General features: G+C 50.3%; 1 protein-coding gene and 1 long non-coding RNA gene across 6 annotated transcripts in view; one reads left to right on the top strand and one right to left on the bottom strand.

Annotated features, from left to right (window-relative positions):
• KCND3 (potassium voltage-gated channel subfamily D member 3) overlaps positions 1–24343 on the top strand; it is a 122814-nt gene that overhangs the window by 23726 nt on the left and 74745 nt on the right. The window lies entirely within an intron of this gene.
• Positions 24151–24343, bottom strand: part of LOC142364165 (uncharacterized) — a 79648-nt gene continuing 79455 nt past the window's right edge. Inside the window, exon 3 of the long non-coding RNA XR_012766210.1 lies at positions 24151–24256. This is a non-coding gene — a long non-coding RNA (uncharacterized LOC142364165). The remainder of the gene's footprint in view (positions 24257–24343) is intronic.

Here is a 24343-nt window from a genome sequence, read left to right as displayed (position 1 = left end):
AACGTTCACCGGCTTCCTAAATAAACATCGACATCTCCATTTTACAGACGTAAAATCCAAGTCAGCAAACAACTGCACTTCTGCACAGATCCCCCAGTCACGAACTCCCCGCTCCCGTTGCGGGGCAGCAGCCCATCCTTCTCGGAGGAGCCGGGGCAGGGGGGCAATCCCTCAGACCATCACCTGCCCCAGAACGGCGGTCGCACAGCCATCTGGAGGCAGCTCTGACCAGGTTATTCCCTGATTCTTTGAAGACCCCGACTTCCACGGAAGGTGACCAGAACGGGTCACCTCCTGCAGACAGGCAAGGGCTGGCGCCAGGATTTTCTGACGTTCGTTCAGAGGCAGTCCAGCACATTCCCACCCGTTGCCTTCTTGCTAGTCCCTCTGCCATCACCCCAGAGGAAAATCAAGGCGGGTGGTTTTGATACCTGACATTTGTCTCCGCATCACGGTTCTGTTCGGTACTCCCACGTACAAGACCCTTTGAAAAGCAGAGGCACAAATCCATGCAGGGGCTCTAAATGGCCCACGGAGACGGGCCCGTTGTTTCTGTCCCTTGAGAGAAACCCACAGAATTCTGCCGGGGTCAGAACAAACTCACAAAGACACGAGCAAACAGCAGCTGCCTTGGTCGTCGGAAGCGGTTCTGTAGTGCGTTTCAGGAGCTCGCACTGCAGTCTAAACGTCACTTTGAAATAAAGGACACTTTGCGATTTTTAATTGCATCCTAACCTTTCATTAATTGGGCTTTATGCAGTGAGGAACATCACAATAATCGGTCTGCAGCCCCTGCACGGAATGCAAATGGGCTGTGATGAGGGGCGAGCACCTGAGCCGCGGGCGCGGGGAGCTGCCCGGCTCGGCCGAACCGGCCGGGGGCCTTCGGGTCACTGGAACGACTTCCAAAACAAGCAGCCTCTGAAGAGCACTCCCCACCACCAGAACGTTTGCCAGTCCCTCACCAGAGGCATACAACAGCTCTAGAAAGTGATGGCTTCCAGCAGCTCCGAAAAGTCACATTTTAAATTTATTTCCATAATAATGAGCCTAGCAAATAATTTTGTCGGGAAGATTTATTTCATACCTCACATTTATGTTTTCGTCTCATTTTTGAACTTCCCATAAACAACAGATTTTACAGCTAATGAAAGTAATAATCCCAAGGGCAGTCGCTTCACGGCTCCGGCTGCAGGCGCGCAGTCTGCCCGCATCTGAGCGCGCTGCCGGGCGGACCGAGCCCTCCGGACACTCCGCGGGGCTCTGCCCACGCCTGGGGCTCACCCGTCTGCCGGCAACGCACAGCACCCGCGGGACGAGGCCAGAACAGCACAACTCGGGGCTCTGGAGCCACCGACCCGATGTCCAGCGAGAGCAGGGAGAGCGCAAGCTGGCAGGGATCTCCCCACAGCGCACAGGGACGGCCTCTCGCGACGGTGCCTCGGAAGGACTTTTACAGCTCAGAGGAACGGCTCATCGTGGTCTCAAAGCCAGATTTCCTCTTTTTTTCAGGGCTCAGGCTTCTCAACCCCAGCTCTAGGAGCAAAATTTGGCTTCCTTCCGGGGCATCTCGCTCTTCCCGAAGCCCCCAGGAGAGCCCCGCTCTCCGGGGTGGTTCCGAAGCCCCAGAACGCGGCTGCGGGCAGGGCGAGGGTCCGGCGCGGGCTGCGGGCAGGCAGCAGCACCTGGGACCCCTCCCCGCGGGGGCTGGCTGGGAGCACTGCCCAGCAGAGACCTGTGGTCTCCTGGGGCTTACAGTGCCATTTGTTCTAATTCTCGTTGACATTTCATTTCACACGCTATTAAAGGAAGCCCTTCAGAAGGTTGAAACAGAAATTTGCTTTAGAAGAGAGAAAAATAATATATGCTTTAGGACAAACAGGCTCATGATTTACTTTCCTGATATCATTAACATACGTGGTGCAGAGCATCCAGCCACCCCAAAACGGCACTGCGCTGCTGGCCGCAACACCGCGCTCGGGGATGCAGCCACGCCGCCAACGTAACGTCACAGGCTTCTGGGGTTATTATTGCCACGTTTAAGTCAGTCATGGTACTTCTAACTGAGCTAATCTTTCCCTTCGTTTGTAAGGCGAGCTGAAATGCTTTGTGTAAATACCCAGGTTTGTATCCACAGTCATGCAATACTGGGTAATGGAAGGACAAGCGTAAGGGAACTTAAATGAATCATTTTTTATTTGACCAATTTAGCAATGACAGATTAGATCAATCACTTCTGTACTGGGTCTGTAGAGTAAGCAGATATCCTGACACGTTTTATACCTTTCTTTGAACAATATAAAATGACCTTAGAAGATGGAACAAGTCACTGAAGGTAGCTGTGAATCTCTCTGACTGGTGCAATGGAGCAAGGAGGGAGAGGGACGCCGGGGCAGGATGGGGCAGGAGGACGCGTGGGGACGGGTGACTGCCGAAGGGACCACAGCTCCCAGCTTGGGGGGCAACACGGTACGCAGAAAAAAACCACAAACTGTTGTGAGCAGAGCTGGAAAATCCAGCAGTAAGAATGGCTCCTATAAAAACACAGCTTCCTCCTGCTTTCCATGGGCTCCCAACGTGCTACATTCATCTTCTGTGGTGATTAAAGCTCAGCAAAGTCATTAACACTGAGACTCTGCACTGTATCACGTTAAGACATAGACTTTCTTACTCACTTAAAGAAAATAACCCCCGTTTTCCCTTCTAAATCTGCTTTCATGGGGGAAGCGTAATACTGAAGAGTGCTGCGGAGTCCATTTGTATACGGCTAATCAACGATTTTATGAATACTGTAAAAATACAGTTTACAGAGATAAACGAAGGCCATTATGTGCAGAAATCACACAAGTTCACGGTGGCTGTGCCTCAAAGGCACTCGCAGGGAGGTGCCCCCAGCATGGCCCTGTGGGCTGCAGACGTGGGGACGGGCTGAGCAGTATCCAGCCCCCCAGGGCCGGGCAAAGCGAGGGGCCGGGGGCAGACGCCGGCCGGGCTGCCGGCAGGACCGGGACTCTGCTAGCGCCGTACCTGGCTCCGGCTGCAAAGAATGCTAGAAACTACCGCAGGGAAAAATTCTTTTGAAACAGGGAAGAGTTCTGAGGATGATGTGAACTTCTACTTTCTCAATTTTTAAACTAGGATTATGTCATGTAATATCCTTAAAGATATTCCCCAGGGCCAGTCACTTTTACAGTGAATAATATCTAATCACCCATTTCTTACCATATAATATACTACCGTCTTCTAAATTTGTCGATCTAATTAGCTCTTTCCCCTAACACTCAGTATGATTAAATCTGTGTTAAAACTTTCTGTGCAGCACAAGAGCAGACACACCTGGGCATTTTCTAAATTTAGCAGAGGACAATATTTAATGGGTTATTTTTAATGGATGCTGGAATTGCTGCATAAATGAATTCCAATTTGAATTTTCTCAGCCTCCTTATTTTTTCCTCAGCTCCCTTAAATTGTATATCAAGCAGATTAGAAAGAATAATGGAGAAACCTACCTGGTACCATCCATCAAAGATCTTTCAGAACTAAATTAACAATGAGCACTTTATGCAAAAAGAGGAGGAAGAAACTGGGTTTCCTTATACTTCAGCTTCATCATTTCGTAAGACTGTCAGACTAGAGACATTTGGACTCTTCTTGCAGTTTCCACGCAGTTTAAACAGGGCAGACATGAGGGCTGGAAGCAATTCCTGAGGATGTTCGTAACTTGCATGTGATCTGAATTTTGGGGAGCTTTGCGTGTATTTGGGGTAATTAAAAGGCCCATTTGTGCACTGTGGAGCAACGAGCTGATCCCCTTTCCACAGACCGCATGGAAGCTACTGCTGATACGAATCATCAGCGCATCGCCAATTATTGCGAGATTTGCAGGCACCAGCGCTCTGCAGACTGCGAAGGCACAGCCGCTCGCCCCGGCAGCCCATGCCCCGCTCGGCATCCACGCGTGAACCCCATTTTCTCCTTCCTCCACTCCAATCGTGGGGACTCCTCGGGGCTCAGCACTGCAGACCCAGAGGAGATGGGGGATGCCGGGCATGGCACTGGGAAACGCAGCCCCTGCACTCCTCCGGCTTCACCAGCCGACGGGGAAAACCAGCTCCGCTCTTCCCCAGAGCCCCAGAGATGCTGGAAGTTTCCCTGACGCTGCAGGCTGAGGAAGCAGAGGCTCGGGGGTCATCCGAGGGGTGCAGCAGCACAGGGTGAGAGGGGTGCGGGAGATGCTCCCCACCAAGAAGATCTCCTGGCAGAGCAGCAGCTGAGCTGCCTCAGCCCCCGAGAACAGGAGCGGCTCAGGGCTGTGTCCCCAGCTGAGGAGGGAATTGAAATCGCTCAGCGTGACTGGCAACTAAAGCGGCAAGGCAGGAAGGGCGGAAGGCCTGACAGTGTCAGCTCCAAGAAAAAAAGGCTAAAGATCTGTGATGGGATCTCTTCCAAACGCTTTCACTGTCACTCATGAGGCAGGGAGCCGGGAAACCATGCCGGTGTTGCTGGGGGCTCGTGACTGCCTGCAGAAAACCCCACCAAAGTCTGTGCGTGCCTCTAATTGGAATACTTTCTGTTGCCAGTGCAGGAATTTATCTGAATCGTGTTGTGCGGGTTGAAAGTCGGTTCTTGGCCCATTTAACTATACAGCCACCTCTTTCATTAGAGTCCACTGGCAGAAAGATAACCAGTTCCATCTTCGTAATTACAAAGACATCCACAGCAGGAGACAATAAGGTTGTTTCTTACGGAGGATTTGAATTACTTCAATTATCATGTCTGAAGCCTCCTTTCAGGGAAGCGTGAGGTTTGGGAATACTTTAGAGCAATCAATTGTGCCTGATTGGTTATATTCAATAAAACTAGATGGGAGAATCTTTTTTTGTTCCCTTTAGGCAATACAAGCTCAAAGACTTGTAAAATCTCCGTGCCCCCTTCAGGGCTGTCACTCGAACAAAACAAAGGTGCAAGCTGGAGGAAGGAGAAACTAATATCCTGGGCGTAGTTAGGCGGCTTCTTCCCGAAAGAACCGTTTATCCTCACATCTCATCCACTGAATTCAGAGAGCTGTGCTAGGGATGTCAGTGCCGTCACCCTCCCTTTGCAGGTGAAGAAACTGAGGGACACAAGGGAAAGCGAGCCTGGAAAAGGACTCGCTCCTGCCGATGGGACAGAGGGAGGAGGAAGGGAGGTTCCGCAGGTTGCTGTGCAAGGCGGTACCCGGAGCAGGAGGATGGCGGGAACCTATCCCTGCCCAAAGGACAGATCCACTCCCAGAGTGGATTCGCTCTGCAAGCAAAACCCAGCCAAGCAGAAGTTTGACCTCCCGCATGAATGAAGTTCTCATGACTAATTAAAATGTACTTTTTCTTTCTCTCCTCTCTGCTAGTCAATAAGATAAACAATAGCCTGGTGGAACACAAAGGACTTGCTTTGTGCATTGTGGATTCTCAAAGATGCTTTACAGCATTAGATAGCAAGCACAAAAGCTGAGCTGATGATGTGTTTATTTCTGTACAAATGTGTTTTCCTCTGGTGTCACTTTTGGCATGGAAGAAAAGAAACACATTTCCTCCTAAACAGTTCAAAATGGCCAGAGGATTTAAAGCGGATCCTCATTAAAAGATTTGTAATCCTGTCTCTGGAAGGCATGCAGAAAAATGGGTGTGCCTCAAAAACCTACAATACAATGTTTTTTACATAATCCACTCCTATTTAGCCAGAGCTTCAACTTACATTTAATTTGAAGCATAGATATGAGTTGAGATTGGTTTAAAATTCTACGTTGAATAGAAACTCTTTGCTGATTTGAGGCCATAGCTGTGAACTTACTCTCATCTCTAGGAGCTGGGGCTGACATCAAGAACTCCACCAAATCTCTGACCATCTTACTGGCTCCTAGCTTGTTACATTGCCTAAAAGATCCCTTCAGAAAAGATTATTATTCTCTTCATTTCCACCTCTGATCAAAACCCTAAGTCAGACCATCCTGTTAGCCAAAACCAGGTAATGCTTTCAGGCGTGTTTCTTGATTAGCCCTAAAATCTCTTTTGCAGAGGTAGAATTGTTCTTTTTGAGCAAAACACGCATTTACGAAAGCTACAATTGCTCTGCTCGCGAGAAGAACGCGCCAGTTCAGCACTCCATGCTGGAGCAACGAAGCCCTTAAGCACAGACTTCATTTAGGCGGGTGGTCAAATCCGACGGCCTTAGCAAAGCATCTCCGAGCGGGTCGCAGACCGACGGGCTGCAGCACCAGCCCGGCCGTGCGCTGGGCTCCAGCTCAGCCGCCGAGGACAGCACCGCTGCCTCTTTCAGGAGCCAGACAGAGAAAGCTGCAGAAGGGTAATACCATGCACTCCCCGAGGAAATTAAAGTGGTCAGACTGGAGCTAGTTTCTGCCACGGAGTATGGGAGAGGCTTGCATTATCAGTGAAGTATAAGATATTGTGAAATAGGGCTGTGCTTCTGCAGTTCCTGCCAAGCTGAAGCTATGTCTTATCTCAGGACGACCTCACAGCCTGCTCCTACGTTTGCTTTGCAAAGAAAAGGAGGACAGAAGTAAAGAAAAAAGTTGCCTTCGTTATTATTTTTTTTAGTGTCACCTGAAGGTTTAAATTTAGTAATTAAATGTCCCTTGATGCTTCTGCATGAATTTTTAAATATAGTCATTAAAAGTAAAATAAACTCTTAGCGTGATCCACCTTACATAACTTCCTCCACAATTTAAAAATAACTTGTACAACTTTCTAGTACTCAGTGTGCATCACAGCAATGATGGGAGAGGCAGGTACCCGAGCGCGGCGCACGCAGAGCTCCCACCTCACCCGTCCCTCGCCAGGCTCTGCCCTCCCGAGAGCCGCAGCCTGCGGGGGGAAGGCAGCGGGCCCGGCTGCACCCCGGAGCCGGCCCGGGAGCCCGTGGGCAGCCATGCTGCCGGACCTGGTCGCCTTGCTGCACGTGGCGTGTCCGTACTGACCGCAAGCGCATACAGCATTTTAAGAGCTGTTTATGTCTGGAGCTAAAAGAAGCATAGCTCTGCGTTGTAGCTTGGCTCCTGGCTAACTGAATTACCAGAGGATCCTAAATCTTATGTTATTCTGGTCCAATAAATATTAAAGTCAGGGAAAAAGCTCATTAAAAGTCCCAAGAGTATAAATACAAAACAGAGCTATCTTTGTATTTGTGCTGAAATCAAACAACGCATTAGTAGCGCTCCATAAAATCTTCCGTGTGTGGGTCTGTACAGCTCTGCAGCCGAATCCTCTGCTGTGTACGATGGGAGGACCAAGTATTAACGCTCCTCTGTTCCAGATAAAGTTCCTAAGAAATTCTCAGAAGCAGCCAAAAAAACGGAAGCCAGTAGGAATTGCAGAGTGGAAAGAAATGACCATGTGAGAATGATAAATGCATTGGAAAATAAGGAGAGCGAGGATATATATCAACACAGGTATATAAATCATGCCGATGCGTGATGAATTTGTTATGCCAGCTACGTCTGTTGAACTGTTAAAGCAGTGCTAAAATATGATCGAGGCACATGTGAGAAAGTCTAAGCGAGTCTCCCAGGCCTTCATCCCTGTCTGGAATAAATTATTATAGCTGTACTCACCTAAGTTTACATTAAATTAGGATCTAGCCAGTTTTAGCTACAGAGAGAATTATTACTGAGCACACATCAGGCAGAAGGAGCCAGGCACACGATTATTTTCTGTTTCCCAACTGTTTACCGTCCCCGTCTGTCTGCCCACCACCTCAAGCCTTCTTCTCCCAACACGCACACACCTGCCTCGGGTGCGCGAGGCGGATCCGCCCGACGAGCCCCAGCGTGGCCCCGAGCCGAACCCGGGACCCGCGGGGCGAGGAGCGAGGCAGGGCACGAGCAAAAGGGGCTGGGGACCCCGCGGTGCTGCGGGGTGCAGCAGCCCCCGGCGCGGGGATCCCGCGGGGTGGCCGCAGCCCTGCCCACGGGCGAGCTCGAGCCAGGAGCCCGGCGGGACGAGCCCCCGGAGCCCTGCCTGCTGTCCCCACGCCGGCTTGCTGTGTCATCGCACAGCTATTTATAGACTCACGGTTGTATCCAGGGAACCAGAGGATGTTGACTAGTACTCTCTATGAATAAAACATGGATATTTTCCTGGCTTGAGAAGCTAAGAGCTGCTTTACATCTAACATTTTTCTCTCTGATTGGAATCAGCAGCTGAGCCAGTTACTTCAGACACAAAAAAAGGATTTGAGGCTTGGCCTAAAAGAACACATTACAAACACTAGGTCAGCGTGTGCTTTGCTGTGACAAAATGGCACTATTCTATCGGTGTTATGGAAAAAATGGTAGAACTTCAGATTTGCTTTTTCTGTAGGTATCACAGAATCACAGAATGGTAGGGGTTGGAAGGGACCTCTGTGGGTCATCCAGTCCAACCCTCAAAGGTAGTACCCTTTTCTCTAGTTTTTCTTCACCCTGAAGTCAAAAGACGCCCTTCCTTGTCAACTGAGCACAAAACACTTCATTCTGAAATTTCTTTGGATAATACAGGCCTTGGTAACTTTTCCCTATCTGTAATTATAAATGGAATTTAAACAGAAGGCATGTCCACATTTTTCCCAAATATTAAATTGCACAAGAGGAATCGTTGCTTACTTCCCTTTCCTGATGCCCGAGCAGAAGCTGACTTCAGGTCAGGGGCTGCCCGCTCTGTCCTGAGCTCGTCCTCCTGGGATGAGATCAGGCATCCAGCATCACCAGACACCCTCCCTGGCCGCCGAACGGGGCCCGGCGCGGTGCCGTGACACCGACAGAGCGGCCAGCGACGCCCTCGCCCCTGCGCAGGCTGAGACTCGGCTTTGGGAAACGCACTGAGGGGAAGGGCAGGACTGGCTCTTACGGGTGTGCCTTTGTGCTCTTCCAGCTTTGTGGGTGGGAAAGGAGCAGCCCTCAAGAGAATGCAGTGCCATTTGTTCCTACCTACGACCTCTCAAACATCAGCGTAGCGCGGGGAAGGGAGGCAGGGTGCCTGCGTCTTTAGCTTTAATCAGCCCCGCGTAGGAATCGGAAGCGATGAAGGCGCTGCAGCACGCAGCGCAGCACGTGCATTTTCACTGGGTTAAATGAATCTAAACTGGGCCCCGTGCTGTTGCCACCAGGCTGTTTCTGGTAGATCCCAGCTTGCCAGCACCGAACCTGCTTAGGGATCTCTGCGCTGCAAGGAATTCACCGTAGGTCTGTCCACAACATCAGCGAACGAGAGGCCTGGAGCATACCCAACTACACAAGGAACAGCCCAAATATTTCACCCTCTCCTGGTTAAGACACTAAGTGGGGTTTGATTTGTTTCCTGCTGAAATCCCCATTTCTTGCCCCTCCGTCTTGGAGTCACACATTTGCTAGAAAGCATCAGACCCGACATGCGTTGTATTATCCCAGCTTTATGCCATCCTCATGCTACAGAGTTACACCAGCAAAAAACCAATAGCTTATCATGGACCTTCTACAGCAGCTGAGCGGACAGACAGATTGAGAGAAGAAACAGGAGAGTCACCTCCCTCGGCACAACACGTCCTTTTGGTGGGTGATAAGAATACACATCCTGTTACCTGCAAATCACCATGGCTGCCCCGGTCTCCCTCTCCCTGCTGAGAAATTAATGCCAAGTTTCCTATGGTGGCATCTGAGACGTGAAACGACAAAAGGAAGGTCAATTTGGTGGATACGTTTCTCCATACAGTTTTGAAGTAGGTCAAGTAATACAGGACTTGGTATCACCCTCAAAGTAATCATAACTGGAATTAAATTTAGATTTCAGTAATGAAGGCGCTTGAAAAAGTCAACACTCCAGATCTGTTTCTGTGGCCCCTCTTTCCTGCAAGAGCATCCCCAGGACTCCATAGTCACCTCAAAGGATCAATAATGCACAGATATCGCCAATTCACCCAAGAGAGATTATATTTTTTGCCACTGTTTTGGTCAACCTTCCTGGACAAATCACCATATGGTTAAGCATAGCAACTTCATGGCAACTTTCACTGTAAAATTTCAGTTTATTTATGAACTCTTAAAATGAACATAACTTTATAACTGCCTCTGCGAGGTGAGTCAGCACCCTCAGCCTCTGCTTTCACAGCTGAGGATGCTGCCGCACGGGAAGATGAGGTGCGCTGCCCAGCCGCGTGCCAGGATGACTTGGCCAACCCAGGGAGAGCTCAGATTCTCCCGGCGCTTCACCTAACATTGCTCAGAAAACGTTCTTTTTGGGTTCAGAAAGGCTTAGCTTTAACGTATACTTTTCATGGCCCTCAAAACTGCTTGGTTTGAGTTGGATTCATAAGAAAAATACTGAAACAGTGCAAGTTCATTTCTCAGTGTTTCAAGCCACCCTGCATTAGAAACCTAATGAGATTACCAAGGTTACTATTTTCAGGGCTAACCGCACTGAGGAAGAACAGAAAGAAAAGCACAGTATTGACTGATAAATAAAATAAAACTTATTTTCTGATTTATTCTGTAAATCAAAATGCTAAAAGAACCTCTAAGGCTATATTAAAGCCAACAAAAACGTAACACGAAATCAATGTTAAAGGCCATCTCAGCATCCTTTTATCTAACCAAAATTGTAAACACGCTGCTACTTTCCCAAAGCACAAAATCCATTTACACTTTGCATACTTGAAAAGAAGTCTAATGCATTTTGAGAACCACAGACAACTGCATGCTTCTCCCGTTTAATACAACAGGACTTAATAAGATTTGCAGGAGGCATAAAAGGCAAATTGAACCCTATAGTTGAACACACAATTTCAGGTTCCCAGCAAACCTAGTGATGGGGAAAATGTAACACCAGAAGGGATCAAAGCAGGGCAACGGATGACCGGAAAGTACAGGGGAAAGTCATGAAACAGAGCCTCGGTGCTCAACTTCTTGCAATACTTCTCCAAACAGCTCAGATCTGTAACAATGACAGAAAATCCGTTTCTCAAACCCTGTTCCCTGAAGGGGGATAACTGCGTTTCAGAGCCACCCAAGTCTTGTTGCTTTGGGTGACAGAACTGGACAGGCAAACTCTGAAGGAAAAGGCTGCGCTGGCTCCGTGAGCGAGTGCTGCTCCTGTCAGCAAGCACGAGCACGGCCTGCCCGCAGCAGCTGGTGGATCCTCCAGGAGATGTACAGTCTTCACCCTACTCCGGCCATGACCTAACGGCCAATCGGTACTTCTCCCCGAGAAGTGCAAGTTCAAATATCTGAATACAGCAAGAGAGAAAACACTGAAACCACGCAGCCACGATCTTAGATGTATCTTAAGATTTCTTAAGAGGGTATCAGGTCTCAAGACGTCTGAGACTTGTAGGCATTTGAAGTCATCCATGTAACTACCCATCCACCCACCCACAGGCATGCCCCTAACACCTACCCCATGGCTTCTGGTCTCTTTACTGACATCTCCGTGTCCTGCACAGGCTGCAGAGGCACTGAACAGTGAGTTCATCATCTTGGAGCCCTCCTTGAAATCCCTGCCCTGTTCTCAACACTTACACTCCCACAACCTCCCTGAAGCCTGCAATGTTGGAGCAGCATAAACGCAGGCAATATTTTTCCCCTCTGCTTAAAATTAGAGAGGCAGACATTAAGCTTAGTTTAAACTGGTATATACCCAGCAGAAAGCTGAGAGCTTATCCACAAGTGGTCTAAAGCATGGCACAAACTCAAGTGACTCAACACAACAGATGGGCTTTATACCTGTCTGACTTTCTGCACAACATGTGCTTTGATCCAAAAGCTTTTATGGTAACGCTTGAGCCAAGGACCGCTGAGGAAAACAGAAAGACTCCTGTTGACTCGAGTAAGCCCTGGATCAGGCTGTCAGATGGAGGAACTGAGCAGCTGTTGTAGGGTCAGGAATGTAAAATGTGCACACTCAAAATTAAAAATATGCTGCTGTGCAGTCACTGTGATAACTTAATTCTTCCTCTGTTTCCTCCCTCCCACAAAAATACCTTTTAGCAATGGTCTGGGAACAAAGTGTCACTCTGGGAAATCTCGGCACATCGCCTGGCTGCTGCCTTGTCCTCTCTGGAGATGGGTGTTGCCAAGACAACCCGCGAGGAAGGAGCCGAGCATGGGCTGCGGAGGGGCAAGGGGTCGAGCGGGTTGGGAGCGGATTTCCATGGAAAAAATCAAACACTCCCTTTGGAGGGGGTGTATGAAATCACCAGGGATAACATTTGTCCTTTGTCCCTTACTGCCTGCGCGGCAGCGTGCCGAATTCCCCGGCTCTGACACAAAGTTCTGAACTGTGCAAATAAACCAAGAAAAAAACGGGTTCACTGCCATGAGCTGCCTTGCAAAGGAGAGAAACCTGACGGGGCTCCCGCGCCTTTGCATGTCGGTCTCACCGCTTCCTTTCCTCGCCCTGCTCCTTGCCCATCTCCATCCCGTAGCCCGCAGGTGTTTCCATGGCAACGCCATGTAAAGCGGTCCTTCCCTCTGACACGGGAGAAATGTTGAACGGCTGAAAAGAATTGGCTTGGGAAAACCTGGAAATTCAACTAAAAATAGGAAAGGCAATAATGGAAGGTGATGGTGGGAAGCTGCCTGGGGACTTCAGACCCTTCCGGAGGTCTCGTTACCGGCTGAATGCAATTTGCTGTTTCTCTTTCACTCTGGTGAGAAGAAAGATTTTTGTTTTCTTGTAAGATGTGAAGCGTCTCTGGTAGCATTGTCCCTTCATTCAAGCCTATTATTAGCAGTAATTCTCCTAATTCTATTTTATCACATAGAAATGATTCTGAGGGACCTAAAGAGCCAGGACTGAGCAGCAGAGCCCCAGATTCCCCCCTACGGAACGGCTTCGCTGGAGAGCGTATACTCTTACAGTAAATCGGTGTAATTTGTCCTCTGATGTCCTGCACGGCTTTACACCAAGTGACAAAATCAATCATTACACAAACATCCTTTGATAATCAGTGTGGTTACATTAATTATGATAAATGCTTTCAGCAGCTGCAGTATGTGGACGCAATGCATAATTGCACAGGAATCGTATTACCCTGCTTTGCTATTCATGTCCCGAAGTACGGAGTCTCTCAAAAATTGCCATACTTCAATAGCTGAATGTGGAGTTTACAATCCACCCTTCCAAGTGTTTAATTGTAGAAAATGCAGAGTCCATTAGTATTACTGTTATTAAATATTAAGTAATATTCCTTGAAAAAGAACCATTAGCACTTTACAAATTACAAGTATACAGGAGGACTATATCAGTTTCCTGACCCAGGGGATTAATTGTAGCAGTAGTTGCACAGCAACACGGTACAGCAGATTAGGACCTCACCTAATGAATAACACTGCATCCAATTGAAATTGCAAGGAAATTTAGCTTGGCAGAATGAAATTACAGAAGTCTACATCTGATTGGATTGCAATATTTCTGTATTCTTAAAAAATGCATCCGTAATGAACGGTAAAGAGCAATAGATGAGGAACATGTAATTCCCATTGGCCTGAAAGACACAAGAGGGGCGAGGACTGAAAGGTTTCGAATTAAAGCGACCAATTCAACAAACAGATCAATGGGCGCATCTTCACGTCATTAACCTCGGCGAGTCAATGCCACAACACAGCACTGGGGGGAAGAGCGCAGCTTCCTTTCCAGAAAGACCAGGCATTTCTATCAAAACCAGGAACTGATGGTCAAAATAACACAACGTGAGTTTAGAAAAGGTTATCACTCTTCTGAATTAACAGAGCAGTGTCCTTGGTGGGACGTTTTCCCCGCACTGCCTGCTCAGGGTCTCTTTTTTCCGAAGCCGTGGTCACTGCCAAGGGCGGGATGCTGCACTGGGCAGGTTTCTGGAGCCACTGCTCGCAGGGGTGCCTGGGGCCATGTTCCCTCTCATCCGAGTGCTTGCCAGGGGTCAGCTCCCTGGTCTACATCTTATTGTAGCGGAGCTTTCGAGAGTCTTTCGGGGATCTTGGTGAAGCAGAACAGCTGCGTTCATTGTGTAGGGAACCAAAAGCCCACGTTTCAGCGCTCGCTGCAGCGTCTGTGTTAGTCCTGCAGTAAAGGTACTGCTGCGAATGGGGTTTTAAGATCAGTTGTAGGCCAGAAAGACCTTAGCTGTTTGGATAGTCAGAAAGTGGGCATGCCATAAATATTTGGATAGACCGTAAGCCAGCAGAGCGAGGCAGGGAAGCGCGCAGGATCGCTGCCTGGGGAAGGCGGCCGGACGGCTCCTCCGCGTCCCAGTTGCCATTTCTCATCCAGCACGGCCAGGGCAGCGTAGGTGATGGGGCAGTTTGGCAGAGCCTTGGTATTTCAGCATCCTGGGGAATCCAGGTGAAAAAGTGTGTGGGAAGGCTCCAGCTGAACCACAGCCTGGCCTTCCTGAAGCGGAGAGGAATTGCGACAGAGACCACGCACCCAGCCCGGTGCGAGCGGGAGCCTCGGGACAACGCCTGCTGTGCCGACCGCGGCTGGGAGGGGGCCGACGGCAGCCTGGGGGCATCCTCGTGCCCGGGACGGAAGCACGACAATGATTAGCTAAAGAGCAATATCTAAAGCATAAAGATAAGCGGAAATTCTGCTTAAAGGACTATTGTTTTAAGACACAAAATTTTCATAAAAATGATGAGGGCTGTAATAAATTTTGAGTCTAAACTTCCTATTCCCAATGCTCTGTACTTCGAGACATCCATTTTACAGGTTAAGGGATCCATCTTATTTGACACACGTAGAGAAAGACTTTGCAGGAGGATTTAGAAAAACACTAATATTTGCGTTTTCAGAAAAATCCCACCGCTTCAGAATAAAGGGGACCGAGCAGACACAAGTCTGAGGCGGCTCCTGGAGCACCTCCGGCCTTAGGCCTGACCAGGGCCTCTCCTCCTCTTCTCTGCACGAGGTCTCCAGAGGAACCTGTGTCCTCAGGCCCTCGGTGACCCGGCAGACCCCGTGCTCTTTCCCCACCTTCCCCTCTGCTGCTTCAGGGATGTCCATCAGTCCAGTTCCAATGGCCGCATCACTTTTTAGCAAAGAGGGCTTTAACCCTGTATTTTCATCAATTTTCCCTAAACCTCTTGGCATTAACAGCTCTGAAAATAAACCCTCTTTCACATCTGGGGTGGTTTTGGAGTCTGATTTCGAATTGGTTTGAGAAGGGCTTTTTTCTTCCTTTTTAGCCTTTATATCAGTCATTTTATCTGATATATGATAAGCTCAGATGAGTTTAAACTGATTCATCCTATTTTGTAATGTTTAAATGTACTTTGCTGAAGCTCCATCATAATGTCACACACTTTTAAAATGAATAATTCATCCTGCCCACCTCTTCTCAAATGCCAAAAGGATACTGCGCCTCACCAGATAGAAACAAATACCTTTACTAAAGAGTATACAAGGAAACAACATATTTTAAGAAAAAATACCACCCCAAGCTGCACCACTGCAAATCTCCATCCTGCGCTCTCGCGTGGGAAAACACGTTCAGACCCTGGGGGGAGGGGGAAGGCTCGTGCCCGGGAGGGGTCAGACCAAGGACTCGGCACCGATGGCTCCGCGATGGCTAGCGGGAGTCGAGAAGTATCTGCGAATCGCTGACAGGCACGATAAGCCTCTTCTAGCAAAGGCCTGTCAAGGAACTGTGTAAGAAATTACATTGATTTTATCCCCATGCTGGCACTATTTCAGGGAGAGCCTTTGTCAGTCCTATATTTAGCTGCTGTATTATGTACCTTGCTAATAGTCAGGTAGAGTTCTGTCAATTCTGAGCCCAGCAGGGATCAGGTTAAGACCCCGGAATGAATGCCACTTTGTGCAAAACTGGTGTTTGCCAACCGGAGCAAAACACAGGTGTAATGGAAGGCACCCGGAGAACTTCAGAGAGCGGGCAGCGGCGCTTCCCACCGCTCTGCTCGTGGTGGTTTTCTGCAGCCGTAGTGCAACAGCCCTCTGGCACCCCGGGCTCCGCGGGGTGAAGCCTCCCACCCAGCAGCACCCTCCCCAGGGCAGGGGTCTGCGGGGTGTCAGGCTGTTCTGGGGGCTCCCAGAAGCTCACCGCAGCGCTCCCCAGGAACACCATTACTAATGCCCCTGCCACCGGGAGGGGGGAAACAGCCTGGATGGAGGAAGATGAAGGTAGCAGAAACCCCAGGGTAGGTCTCTGGGAAAAGAAGGTGTGCTAGAAGAGAGGAGGAGGGGTCTCAACCCCACACTCAGGTATATTACAAGTTTTGTCTTGGTCCAGGGCAGAAAGCAGCATCGCACCCGTTTCCCCCAGCTAGCATCCCCGCAGGAGCTGGCCCTGCTTTGGTCGCAGCCGCTCGTCTGCCTGGCAGGAGCCAAGAAGGAATTTTCTGAAGACGTCAAACAGGTCATTTTGCCACGGGGTAGCACTGACGGAACGGCAGAGCTGGGCGCCCGGCCGGGCACCTGAACGAGCAGGGCTGTTTGCCAGAGGACGTGGCCTGCGCAGCCCCGCGTGCCTCCTGCACACACATCTCCAGCACCACGGGGCACTCCGCAGCGCCGATAAACGCATCATTACGCAGCCCGATAGTTGAGGGCCTAAATCTCCATTTGTATTTCATAAATATTTTATGTAAGGGTATTTTTACTGAATCATGGACGAGGCGAGACAAACTCTCCACCGGAGATACTCAAGGCATCCGATCACTTTTGCTGAACGCTTGCAGCACTACTGGGAACACTGGGCGCCATCACTCATGGCACGGCACTGCACGCACCGCCAGGAAGAGCAAGGCAAGGACAGACTTGTATCACACAGCCTAGCTTTTGTGGAGCCAGGCTTTCAGAAAGCCAAATTCGGCTCTCCAAACACCTTATGAGTCTGGAATAAATAAAAATTAAAGCAAACTAAAAAAACCTGTAAAACTCCATAGTCATTTTCCATCAAGAGCTCCATGCTGCTCATCAAACATTGAAGAGCAGTCTGTGAATATCTGAAAAAATGACCTCATTGTCATTCTTCAAATCCTCCCTTCAAGCCTCAGAGCGCAGCGATGCTTGCAAAAGAACCCTGGATGAGCCTGGAGTCCTGTGACCACATGTTTGCACATTCACCAGCATTTTTTCACTCCCAAGTATCTTTTTTTATATGGCTGAAATGCAAAACAAATGTGTTGGCGAAGCCCCTGTACACTCACCCAGGCTCTTTCTGAAGTAACTTGTGCAGGGAAAGAGAAGAACAAGCCGAAGGGTTTTAGCACTGGTTCCAAATATTCCCGAGTCTCAGCTACAAAGCCACGGAGCTAAACCACAGAAAGCACCATGCTGCCATGGGCCTTTCCCCGACAGACCCAACTGTCAGCTCTTTGGGCAGGACTAAGTGAGGAGCGTTTAGACCCCAGCTGCGGACTCTGTCGGTAATGCCTTAGGAATGATGGAAATAAAATGACTTCACTGGTCTCTAATTAACCTCAGAGGGCTGATTGCAAGCACTCTGAACCCTGGTGAGAAACTAATGTGTGCAGGATCCCTTAAAAACTAGGGTAGGAAAAAACAAAGCCAGAAAACAAAAGGTGTGGCCTGAAGCTGGGCAGAGCGCGCTGCGGAGGGCACAGAGGCCGGTACAGAGTCATGGTTTCCTGCAGCTCCGAGCAGGGCCTCCCGCGGCAACTCGCTCGTGTTGTTTCTAGCACAGACCCGTAGCAAAACCGACCCCAGTGCACGTCCGCTGCTCTCCTCTCGGACCCTGGGTGCTCCCCGGGGCGTGAGCAGAGCCCTGGCCAGCCCCGGGCAGCCGTTTTCCGTCTGAACCCGAGGAAGAACTTCTTCCCTCTGAGGGTGACGGAGCACTGGAACAGGCTGCCCAGGGAGGTTGTGGAGTCTCCTTCTCTGGAGATATTCAAGACCCGCCTGGACAAGGTACTGTGCAGCCTGCTCTGGGTGACCCTGCTTCGGCAGGGGGCTTGGACTGGGTGACCCACAGAGGTCCCTTCCAACCCCTACTATTCTGTGATATTCTGTGATATTCTGTTGCCACCTGGAGAGCGCGGAAGCGGTGCAAGGTCACACGCAGGGACCGGGGAGCGAGGCCGTCGCCGAGGATTCGCGAGGCTCCCGGGGCTTGTGCACAGACCTGGGAGCCGCTGCAGAAATAGGTGCGATCTGCCGGGCGACTCCTCCGAACCCAGTGCTCCCCCCGAGCGGGCTGCGACGGGCAGAGCGTGCCCCGAGCGCAGGGCCAGCACATCGCGCCTCAGCACCGGCGTCCGTGCGTCAGAGCAGACCCTCGACGCGATACGGCACGCTGCCCCGGGGAGCGTGCTTGGTGCTAGCCCTGCTTGGAGTGAAAAACGAGCCTGTCTCACCCCTGCGAGGGCCGAGACGCGCCCTCGGGAGGAAAATCAAATCCACGGCTCCTTCGGGACGGCAGCCCTGCCTGCGGTGGCATCCTGCCGCCTCCGAGCTTGTCTGGCCCTCTGCGAAGGCGAGCGCTGCGCGCCCGACTGCTGTCGCACGGTGAAAGCCGAGAGAGAGCGTACGGCACGGGTTTGAGCACTTGGCCGCTATTCCAGCTTGGGAAGAAGAGACAGCAGCTCAGTTTTGGATGCCAGGGGCAGCTCACTGGCCAGCCACAGAAAGTCCATTCCTCGGGGATAAGACTTACTTAATGTGACTAAATGACTCTTCCACTGTTTCACATTCATTGAAGGAAATTGTGCACAATATTTGTACATATGTATCTCTCTCTGTATGATGGCACAGTGTTTCCATAAAGCCTATGGAACCCAACAACGGGGGGATGTCCCTTTCCTATAGAACCCATCACTCACAGACCAGCAGTGTTATCTATAGCTGTATATAAGAGAAAGTTATTAATTTCATAAGTCTTGCCAGACTCTGGGCACCTAAATGCCCAGTGGGAGAAGCAAGGCAGAATGCACTGGTAAACAGACACAAGATGGGCCAGGGATTCATTAACAGCTGTTAAGGCAAGAAGGGAACATTGTGATCACCCTCGTGCTGGCTGTTCAGCAGCAAAAGGCAAAACACCCATCTACTTGCAGATATGCCATAACTAGAATGGGCTCGTGACTAATGTGCTTAGTTTTGAAAAACAGCAGTGTTTTTATCGAGTTCTGACAGCTCTTTTTACTGCCATTATTCATTAGGTGACTTGGCTTACCCTTCTTCTCTGGTACCAGGCTGCTAGGGATGTTGCCAATAGCTGCTAAGAGATGCTCCCTGCTCCTGAAGTCTCACAGTTCAAGGGGAGAGGATTTACAAGTGGCAGGGACCCACTGTGCAGATGAAAAACGGGCCCACAGACTGACTCCTGAACTACACTGAACTCTGTCCCTGATTCAGCAAAGCAGATCAGCATCGATTTAAATGGTGCTTACAGTAAAGCAGGTGCTTAAGTGCTTTGCTGGATGATGACTGGGACACGGAGGGTCTTGATGGACGCAGCCCAGCACTTCCCTGGGGCAGTTAAGTCACTTTTGTTACGTTTTGCTATAATTCTGTCACTTCATGAAGAATATCAAGCTTTGTCTCCTACTAGCCATCTGCAAAAACGAAGTCAAATAAAACTCTGTAATGAGTTCTCACTGCAGAAATCTTTCCAACCATCCATGTTTTGAGCACCTTTGACCTCACATCCCCATAGAAATTGACCTTTCCTGCATCTCACGGCTATGATCTGTTAACACCGGGTTTTACATCGCATCCATATCCCCTGTGACATGACTTAAAGCTGAACCAAGACAAGGGTAAAAGGTGTGAAAAAATCCAGTTATAGCTTCTTCATAAATGACGATTCCATTTAAGAACTACAAAGTACTATTTGAGAGAGGATAAAAGATACCTTCTATAGGAACGCATCAATTTAGAAAGGGACGCACAGCTTTCATGATTCATAGGAGGATTTACTCTCTATATTGTCTCTTATCACGCCAGTTTAAAGCTCATCTGTTGCAAACGGTTTCAAATTAAATTTCTGGGGTACAAACACGCAGAAAACAGTGCTAAACTAGGGGCTTGGCTGTGGGGGTTCAAGGTGCTCTTCTGCTCTGAGCCTCCGTGAGCGTCGCGTCTCCGTGCCTCGGTACAGGCTGTGCGTCATCCAGCTGCTGCAGCTGCACAGATGCCGTGAGTTAATAAAAGAGACAGGGCAAACGTCCTGTTGTGTGCTTGGTTCGCATCGTTGACCGAGATGTAGCGTAATTAACCGACCTTCGCTCCCTATAGGACAGTCCGGCTATCATCACTTACCCTAGGTAACACACTGCCGTGTCACTGTGTGCTGCTCTTGGGGTTAAAAAGCTGTACCACGATGTCACCGCGATCACCGAGCCCACGGTCAGCAGGCTGGATAGAAATGCCACAGATGTAACGGGCCAGAGAGACTGAGACACCCTCTCAGCTCTAGAGCCGGCGTCTTTCTCGCTCACCCACGGCATCGAGGCCGTGCACGGAGCAGAGCTAATTCTTGCTGAATCATTCAGGGGCCTTTTTCCTGCTTCTAAATGATCCTCAACCTGGCTGCTCTCCTGCCACACGCGTTAGCACGCAGCACTTCGCCAAAACATCGAGCAGGCAAATCCTAGCCGGTGGGTTGCTGTCAAGCTCTTCCCCAGTATGCTCGCTCATCTGTAAGCCTGTGGCTCGGTGGGATGCCCGGTACCCCCGGTACCCCCAGCCGCAGGGCACCAGCTCTGCCTGCCGGGACTCCGAGCACCCGCTCGCTTCCCGACTGACTGCTCGCAGGTATTTACACGAGCATTTACAAGACTTTTCTCCAACACTTCTCTCAGCAGCCTGGATGCAGGCGGAAGCACCTCGAAAGATGCTGCGATCGAGGAGAGCATCTCAGCTGCCAGCGTAGCGTGTCCAGGGCTCCGTCTCGTCCCGCTGCAAGCGGGCGCTGGGAGCTGGGGCACGCCGCAGGGCTCGGGGCTCAGACCCGTCAGTCACGCGAGGGAGAGCCACGGGAGGTGGTAAAGCCTCACGGCAACCAAACTAACGGAGAAAAGGAGATTTTTGTGTTTGACGACGAGATGAGTAATGATCCTGAATTCCCTGCTTCACCCTAATCCCCCGCTGAGTCACTGGGTCCCTGTTGCTACCCCGGGCTGGGTGACTCCTCTCTCGGAGGCTGCCAGGGATTTTTGCCATATGGCAACAAGGAGATTTGATTAGTTGACTGTTTCCTATTTGTTTTAATTAGTAGTTTATTAGCCATATGTTAAATTGCACATTTCAACTACTCAGCAGTGTTACTGGAAGACAGAAAGTATCTGGATGGGGCTTCTGTTGCCTCCTGAGCCATGTGGGTATCTGCTTCAAACGTAATGTCACCTGGTGGGAGCACAGGAGTGCTCTCCCTTGTCTCATCCTATCTCATCTCTTCTTGTCTTATTTAATCTTCTCTGCCACCTCTGCCAGCAGCAGGCAGGGGAGCAGGTCAGAGCTCTGGCTGCCTACCAGAGCTGCTTGTCACATCGGCAGATGCCGATGGGCCTTGGCGTTCTCGAGGTTTGCTGTAGGATGCCCAGGGAGAACCTCCTGGAGGAGGAATCTGGTGGTGCCCCTCTGGGCAGGAGATTCAGAGGAGCTTGAAACCTCTGCGCTAATCACACTGTGGTGTTCCCACCTCTCTGTTTCTACATTCCCATCAAGCAGTCATATAAAAGTTAATGGGGAATAGATGAAGGTGGTCATAAACAGCAACAAAGTAGATTAAGTTTTAAGCTCACTGCAATATCCGCAGAGACCCGAGAGCAGCTCTCACCCAGCCCCAGTGCACAAGCTTTTACTGTAAACAGATTCCAGCCCCGAGGACTGCTGCCGCCGTACGCTTCACCAGCACGCCGCTCTGCCCAGGGACAGCTAACCCCTCACCCGACAAATCCCGCACACCATCCCACGCCCTGTCGGAAGCCACTGGAAAGGCACTCGCAGCACCCGACTAAAACCACCCCCAGAAAGTACTGGGGGACTCGGGAGAGCTCCCCGAGGCGCGCGGGTGCGAGGCGGTGCCAGCGCGTGCGGGAAGCGTGCCGACGGCTCACGGCATCGCTCCACGGCCACGGGACGCTCCCGGTGCCTCCAGAGCACAGGGTTTGCCTTTCAGAGCTGCCTTTCTGAGTTCTCAGTGGTAACCGGATTTCTCCAAAGATTTGCCCAGGGCTTTTCCAGCTCCGCGGGCTCTCACAGTGACCAGCGTGGATGGCGTTTATAGACTGCTATCAAAGTTCCATTTTCCAGGGCTACAGCCTCAGGTTTTACTCCTTCTGCACACAGAAATACATGAACGCACTGCTAATTTTACCCTTGACTACCTTTACTTTTTCACATTCTTATAATCTTTCTCCATTATCACACTAGATGTCAAAGTAATTGCACAGAATTAAACACCACATTTTGGTTTACTGGCTAGGCTAATTTATTTAAATTTATTCTCTTCCCCCCCCCCCCGAGAGACCCGTGAACATCCTTTTATATGATCATCTCAATGGCCTCTCCATAGCTATTTCCTTCCTTCATAGAAATGTTAAATATTTTGTTTCACACTTACACCTTCTCTTGGAAAACATCTTTAAATTTGTTTTTCTCGATTCCCATGCAGTTTAGAAGTGCAGATTCCTAGATCTTGGGACTGACTTTGTATCCTGCTTTTTCCATCAGTTCAGGGGTTGCAATGGTCTAAAACGCAGTAACTTCACCCTCCCAGATACCACATTTAATCAACGCGTTACTCTGATTCACTCTGATGCACTTGGTCCCTGTGTGGGCTCAGATCAATTTTTAGATTCTAATGACTGACACATTTTTGAAATACCTTTCAGTCGAATGCTACAAGAGAACCCAGGCGCAGAGTGGCAAGCGCAGGCGATTGCAGCCCAACCCCTTGGCGCTCGCAACGCCAAGGGCCAGCAGCGGGTGGGAGCTGCCGGGGGGAGCAGGGTGGAGACCCCATCGCTGGGGAGCTGCCTCCTCCCCGGCACCGCACGCTGCCGGCAGCCACCAGCACAGCCTCCGGTCCTCCCCCAGCCCGGGGACGGGCAGGAACTTTCCCAGAGCCCAGGGGTGAGCACGCAGCTCTGACTTTACTAAGTAACCCCGAGCAGAGCAGCATCGCTGCTTCCCGTGGCTCCACACCAGAGTTTCTCCAGCTACCACGTGCCACTGCCCGCAGAGCGACGAGTCCATCGACCCGTTAACACTCCACGGCCTCCGCCAGGCCCGGGGGGCTGTGCTCTCTGTAACTGCCAGCAGCAGGGATGCAAATGGGGGAGAATATCTATTCCGAGGGTGGCATGAGGAAACGGAGGCTATGCAGCCATCCAGCCAACAAAAGCCAGCAGCAGCATCCCTCCCTGGCCTCGTGCCGAGCTCGGTAACATTTTGTCATCTCCGCTGTGACAAAACATCGGTGCTCACTACAAGAGCATTACAAAGCATTGCTAATGGAAGGAGATTTTGATTAGCAGGCCCTGGAGAAGGAGTTATACCCAACAGCGAATCCTGGAGCTTGTTCACATCGCTCTTCCCTTGCTCACATCAGTCCAGCAAGCCCGAGCCGCACGCGCTGACGTACAGGCAGTCCCTTTTCTCCAGGAACCCCCTTCCCACGTGGTTTCAAACGCAGTCACAGACCTTGAACGTGACACCAGGGTCAGCAGGCTCTGCCAGGGATGGGGCTGGAGGACGTTTACCACCACGCTCCCAAGGGCTCCGGTGCCTATGCCACGCTATACAGCATCAGGAACCTCTCAATAGTGAATTTCTCAGTGTCTCGAGAAGCAGCCCCCCATACCCCGCTCTGCTGGTGATCTCTCCCCACAAAATGAATCCCACCCATCCCAGCTCCCGCGCTTTGCGATGCAGAGGAATCACCGACCCTCCCTGCAGCACAAGACAGTCGTTTGTGCACAGAGGCCATGAGAGAAACCTCCCTGCACGCAGGGATGAGGAGCTTCATATTTACAGTGCCCGGTATGCGAGAGATTGTCATGTCACTGAGGGCATTGGTAAACACTGACAAACGTGACCAAACGTGGAGTTAATCCTTGAAGCCTGCTGAAACCAGATATTCCGTCTGATTTGGTAACAAGAACAGATAGAACATGCTCTGTGGCCTCAGTGTAGTCATATTAAATATCCAAAGTTACTTACTAAACGCACCAAGGGTCTGACCTTCCAGCTGGTGGTCGCAACGTGCAGGGTCTGGAGAAGGCTGTGGAAAGGCGGGCACACCAGCAGCTCCGCCTGGGTGTGAGCGACTGGAAGTTATCCTTCAGCTGGAAAATAAGACAAATGAGACAGTATTAAAGCATCAGATAAGAAAAGATGTTCCCTTTATTAAAAAATAGCAGTACATTCTTTAC

This window comes from Opisthocomus hoazin, chromosome 25 (assembly GCF_030867145.1).
Source record: "Opisthocomus hoazin isolate bOpiHoa1 chromosome 25, bOpiHoa1.hap1, whole genome shotgun sequence".
Classification (NCBI taxonomy): Eukaryota; Metazoa; Chordata; class Aves; order Opisthocomiformes; family Opisthocomidae; genus Opisthocomus; species Opisthocomus hoazin.
Note: the sequence above shows the minus strand (reverse complement) of the source record. Positions and strands in the feature narration are given on the sequence as shown.